We start from the raw sequence: 6611 nt of genomic DNA on the forward strand, positions 1-6611 counted from the left end.
TCGTGCTCTGCAGGCACATGGCGGGATGACGGCCTCTGTGTGTGTTTACTCTGCCACAAACAGCCACATACAAAGTATTTAATGTGCACATTTTAATAAACTGGATCTACTACAGGGAGCCCTTTCTGGTGCGTTCACTGACTTCAGGACTCTTGGGGTTTCCGACCTGTAGCTTCAGTTCAGGTTGCAGCTCTTAGACGAGTTCTGGTCGAGCTGAGAGCCCAGCGGGACGGCGGCTGCTGACTGGACGGTCCAGCTTCAGCAGCACAAAGTCCCTCTCCACCGGACACTGGCTCTGCAAGAACAACAGCTCAAGATCAGAGCCGGCCTGTGGTATAAACAGGCTGTGTGGTTGTTTAGGGCCACAGCCACCAGAGGGGCCACACACTCACTGTGACCTTGTGTTTCTGCTCTTACCATAGACTGTATAAATATACTCTTACAAACACTGCAGTGTCGGACTTTCACAAATAAAGTCCGTGTTGTGTCGGTTAAATGCTATTAATTAACCCTTTGTTCACCTTTCCTGCCTCTGCGCTCAGACCACAGTAGGAACGCACAGGGCGACTTATTTTCTGCTCCAGGGCCCAAGTTGGTAGCAAACTTCAGGGCTGAGCTCCTTTTCTTTCTGGCCGAGTGGCCAAGTAACACACACAAACCGGCCTTGAGTCTTGAGGAGTTCCCGCATTTATTTTTCTGACAAAAGCTCTAAGGGCACACACATTTTATTTCTTCTGTTTGCAGCTGCCTTTACAACACGCTTGGCCCCGGTTGCCAGCTTTACAGACACACACACACTCCCGACTGCGCAGCACATAGCTCACTGCATTATCCCTTAATATTAAAGGGGCCACGGCATCTGTATAGACCCGTTTACTGTTTGTAAACAGTGAAAAGTGACATGAGCTGCGCGCGCATTCTGGTAACAGAAGTATGGCAGAGGACAACAGCTTGTCAAGCTAAGCTTGGGCTTTATCCGTCAATGCTACACCAACAAACTTAATTTATCAAATGGCAACCGGCTTCCAGATCCGTACAATATTTGTGAGTGGGAAGATGACGTTACCAAATGGCCGAATATTGAATGGCCAGATATACATATTTGGTGGAGAAACCTAGTGTGTAGCTACACCAGAGAGAAGCTAAGAGCATACAAATCATTTGATGCTTATGAATATGTTATCTGCGGTCACGTTGACACTGAGTTTTGTGTCTTGAAATCAGAAATCCTCTCCAGCCAAAGACAAGGACACAGTACCACTATGTACCAGGCTTGGCTGATAATAAACAAAGCAGAAACTACATTCTGACTGCGAGTTACACCTGTATGGCAGGGCGAGTATTATTTTGTGTTGTTGGCTTGCAGAGTTCAGAGTTCGATTGTTATGCAAACATGAAGTCTGCAACTGTTTTACTGTAATTTCAGATTCACTTATTACTTTCCTCACCATCACCATTCATTGCTCCTGTAGCTTAGTCATAATGAAGATTTGAAGCTAACTCTCATAATCTTTACATAGTGGCAATTTGGTCATAATTTCAGAAGCCAGTAATTTTTATTTGCACCTAAAACCAGATTGTGCTTAGGTTTGATACATGCTAAAATGTTTATTAATTTAGAAGTTATGAACATGTTAGTCATTTACAAAATTTGGCTGAGACAGGGTTGCCAGGTCTGTGAGACAAAAGGAGCCAAACAGCAACTCAAAACCAGCCCAAAACCTGCCCAAGCTGGTATAAAAAGCCCCCAAAAATCAGCCCAATACCAGAACTCAAAATATACCCGTAAAAATACATATGTTTTGCTTTTAAAGCCCAACAGCATTGCTATAATTGCAAAATGTACTATAGGGGAGCGAGGGGTAGAACCTAACGTTTCAGGCCAAAGGCAAAAAAATGTGGGATATGTAGGAGTTAGAGAACTCATTTTTAATACAAGCAACATACACATCTCTGCTACAAATAACACTTTAACTTTGTTTCTAGAACCTACCATTTCCGTGGAATTTCACCCTAAGTGGAAGAGGAGAAATGTTACAATTAACCCCACAGGTGGGGTTAATTGTAATGAAGGGAGTCTTAGTTGTAACACTTATAGAAAGGTTTGGTTTAACGCAGTTTAATACTTTAATATTATAGGAATATTATAGGGACACTATAGTAATATTGCCATAAAAGTCTTGTGGCCAAAAATATAAATGCAGGCCTACAGTACCACAAGTACGCCATGAGTCCCATTTAGGATATTACAAGAATATTATACGCCTACCATAGGAAATAATAATAATAAAAAAAAAATAGGTCTATAATAATAGTAAAAACCCACGCAGATGTGCAGTATTGTGCAGACTGCAGGGGTAATATCATTCTGTGGGTGAATGAATGAATGAATGAATAAAGACAATCAACCCATCCCACATGGGGTTATTCTGACACCACATAAATCATAACTCTGGCTTGTAAGCCTCACAGAAGAAAAAAATCTGTTAATACACTAGTTGGAGTATCTGTTTCAATATACACTAGCTACTAGAAAGAATACAGTAGAAATCCCATGATGATAGGGGCTCACATGTTATATCCACACACACCTTGCTCCACCTTGTGCACACACACGCGCGCGTACAAACCTGACTAGCACTCACTATGAGTTAGCTAAATGTTTTGAATCAGTGCTATGTTTTAGGCAACATGATGCTCAATACGTTGATGTAAGATTGGATTCGGTTATGCACGTATACAGTTCAGTAGTCAAAAAATTAGAAAGGCAAAGAAATTCACTTACTTGGTGGTAAAACACCCTTTTACACGTATCTCCTCAAAAATGCAGCCAATTCCCCCCAAAATTCGCGCTAGGCTCTCTTACGATCATGTGACGCACTAACCGGAAGCACTTGCCGGTTAATCTTGTGCAACTACCTTAAAAGTCCGTGTTACAACTGACCCCGCGTTAGTTTCTACCCCGCGCTCCCCTAATATCTATAAAATAACACCATAAACATTAAAGGCAATTTCCCAAAACAGTTCTTTCACCTATTTAATTTACAGTATATCAGAACTTAAAATATAATATGGGATACCTTACTTCAGCTGACAGGCACCGGGCACAATTGGTGCTGATGATGTGACTGGTCATGTGCTGAGTGGCCTCACACAGCATTGGCATATTATTTGTCTGTGGAGCATGTGACATATGTGGATAGTTTACAAGTACCTGGGCGTCAACATCAACAACAGACTGGACTGGAAATCCAACACCGAAGCTGTGTACAAGAAGGGGATGAGCAGACTCTATTTCCTGAGGAAGCTGAGATCCTTCAACGTGTGCAGCAAGATGTTGGAGATGTTCTATCAGTCTGTTGTGGCCAGCGTACTCTTCTTCGCCGTGGTTTGTTGGGGGAGCAGCATTGGAGCCAGCGACACCAACAGACTCAACAAACTGATCAGGAGGGCTTGTTCCGTGATCGGCTGCAAACAGGACACTGTGGAGGCTGTGGTGGAGAGGAGGACACTGAACAAACTGCTATCCATCATGGATAACCCTGACCACCCTCTCCACCACACACTGGACAGACAGCGGAGCTCCTTCTCCAACAGACTGATACAGCTCCGCTGTTGAATGGACAGATACAGGAAATCATTCCTGCCACAAGCCATCACACTGTACAATAACTCACACCGGTCTGACAGAGACTCACAACTCTCTGTAGTATAGCTCTGTTTTTAATACTCCACTACCCAGCACCTTAATTGTTTGTTTATTTATTTGTGAATTTCCCAGTTGATCCCAGGGATCAATAAAATCTATCTATCTATCTATCTATCTATCTGCTGATCTGGCCCGGAGTCACACACAACAACCGCACATTTTGATGCTGTTGACGGTATTATTTAACGCTGTTCACTTGTCCGGCCGAGGCAAAATTGTAGTACATCCGTTACCAAACAGCACGCGCAGCTTTTCGATGACGTAGGCTGTAAACGGGTCTATACCTATATCAATACATCTGTGACTGTCTGCATCTCTCCATATAACTACAGATATAGATACATAACTGATAGATATGAGTTATAAAACACGACACAGAGTCCTGTTGTGCATAATGTTTGAGTAAAAGCTTTATCGTCCAGTTTCAAACTTTGTTAGAGAACTAAAAGTAATCAAATTTAATAAGTTACATTACTTTAATGAATTAATGAAAATTGTTACATTACTTATTATATTTTTCACAGGTTAACTCGTATTATAGAGTGAGATTTTCAAAAGTTATACAACACCTAGATCCGACTGAACAATCTGACTGGTCAATCAGATGTTTTGAATGTGCTCAAATGAGCATGACAACACAGCTAGCCGAGCTCAAATGAAAAATACCTCATCACTGAAAATATTACTCCGCCTATATCCGCCTGGTGGTTCCTGGTGGTAGGTGGGCAGGGCGGTCGCGCCAGAGTTTGGCTTGCGTAGCCCCCCGTCTGTGCTGGGACATCTCCCCTCCCCAATCCCTTCCTCCTTACCACATGTGCATTGTCTCAAGTCATGTTGTAATGTTCTTACATGTGCTTATTTGTGCTGGGGTGTTTTTTTTTCCAAATGCCATGTTGTACTCCCTTTGGAGCCCAGTTTGACATTTGACCTTTTTTCTCCCTTCCCTTCCCTATTGTACCCCTTTCTCATCTGCCAAAACGGATACACGGATGCGCCGCGCACGCTGGCTGCTGCCACCGAAGTTCTCCTGGTCCTGTAAACCCCTGTACTGTCATGTCCTTTGTGTTTTTCTTGGACAGGATGTAACTTAAAGTAATTTCGTTATACTGTCCTCTGGTATAATGACAAATAAAGCAATTCTGATTCTGATTCTGATTCTGATCTTATTGCCTGGGTCTGTGTGGTTTCCACGGCAACACAAAACATTTCACCGAAACATGTATCAAATCCGCTGTCAACTTTGTTCGCCTGCATAACGGACCGTTTTGTTGTCAATTTTGATTTATTTGGTGACCTAAGTTGGGATAAATGGCTCAACGAGGAAGACAAGACAAGACAAAAAAGGGAGATACGGGAGAGTGAGTGAAGAGCTGGATCAGCTGCAGAGGTCAAGAAATGAAGCCGGTATGGCCGGTCAACGCCTTACACCGTCAAATGTCTACAAGACTACCTGACAAACACTGGGCAAACAGCTGATTTCTCAGTAAAGATGAGCTACACAAGATCCTCCGTGAATTTTCTGGAGCTTTAATTTCTATAATAAAGAGAATGAAATGCCTCAGAAGATTCAGCACCACGGACAGTACCCGCTGAGGCGGATTTAGCTCCACAGACAGTACCCACTGGTGCGGGTTTCAGCACCACGGACAGTGCCTGTCTCAGCAGATTCAGCACCACGGACAGTACCTGTCTCAGCAGAGTCAGCACCACGGACTGTACCTGTAATATTTCCCACAGAGATGTGCAGGCTATAACTTTGTTCTTGTTATTAATTTGATAATGCTATCAGTTATTAATCAGCCTATTAATAGTTATTAATTTGTTTATTCTTTATGAGTTGCCAAGGCCACTGATTTAATTAATTTGTCAATTTGTTTGCATCTGTACATTGAACATTTACTAAATCAGCACATCTGTGTGTCGTCTTTATTTCAGAGGTAAATTGATAATAGCCTGAAAAGGTGATTAGCAAAAGCCCCTGAAAGGTGGGGTTGAAATTATACAACTCTTACTTTTGTTGTTTTTGCTGCTTAGCTGACGTTAAATTGGAGTGACACACCCCCATCTGAAATAAACATATCTATCAGTTCATGAAAAAGCGAATATTCTAGTTATAACATGATTGAGTTAGCAGAGCAGTTTTATGTGTGGTATTTATTCAGTTTTGAGGAATCACGATGTCTAGAAAACATGATATGCCCAAGTTGGCTGGCTGACAAGGACTAGTTAACGTCAGATCTCATGTATTTCACGTCAGTGATGCGGCCAGGAACGAGGTGTTTGCGCTGAGTTCTGTTAGCATGACAATAATAATGGTCAAGCACACCCGCTCATGTAATAATGCTTAAATCTGTGACCTGTTACTTTTCAGAAGTAACCTTCCCAACACAGCCAAATGCAGTGTTATGTAATATGAACTAATGTAATGTGACATAATGTGAGGGAGCGCAGAGTAAAGGTTAGTGTAAGGTAACGTAATGCAAGGTCATATAAACTGATGTAATACAAAGGGATTAAATGTGTAATGTAGAGTCGGCCCTAGGACTTTGGTGGCCCTAAAGATTTTGTTTGTGGCCCCAAAACACATCCAGCACAACCATCAAATCATGCAGACACTCCTCATAACTGCATGAATACGAGCAATTAATAAGCTAATTGCTTTTTCAAGGCAAGCAATTAGTGAAGTGATGTGAATCCAGTTTGTAGAAAGCACTGAGTAACATTACTCCATTACCCAAAACAGCGAGCCACATCTGTGTGTATCCCAAATCCCAAACGCCCATATACACTGAGAGGTACAAGTCATTCTTTCATTCTGTAAATCAACAACACCATACAGAAACATAAATAAAATGAAATAAATGTTTGACACTAAATACCTATTATACAACACGTAGATCCG

This window comes from Myripristis murdjan, chromosome 5 (assembly GCF_902150065.1).
Source record: "Myripristis murdjan chromosome 5, fMyrMur1.1, whole genome shotgun sequence".
NCBI classification, from domain to species: domain Eukaryota; kingdom Metazoa; phylum Chordata; class Actinopteri; order Holocentriformes; family Holocentridae; genus Myripristis; species Myripristis murdjan.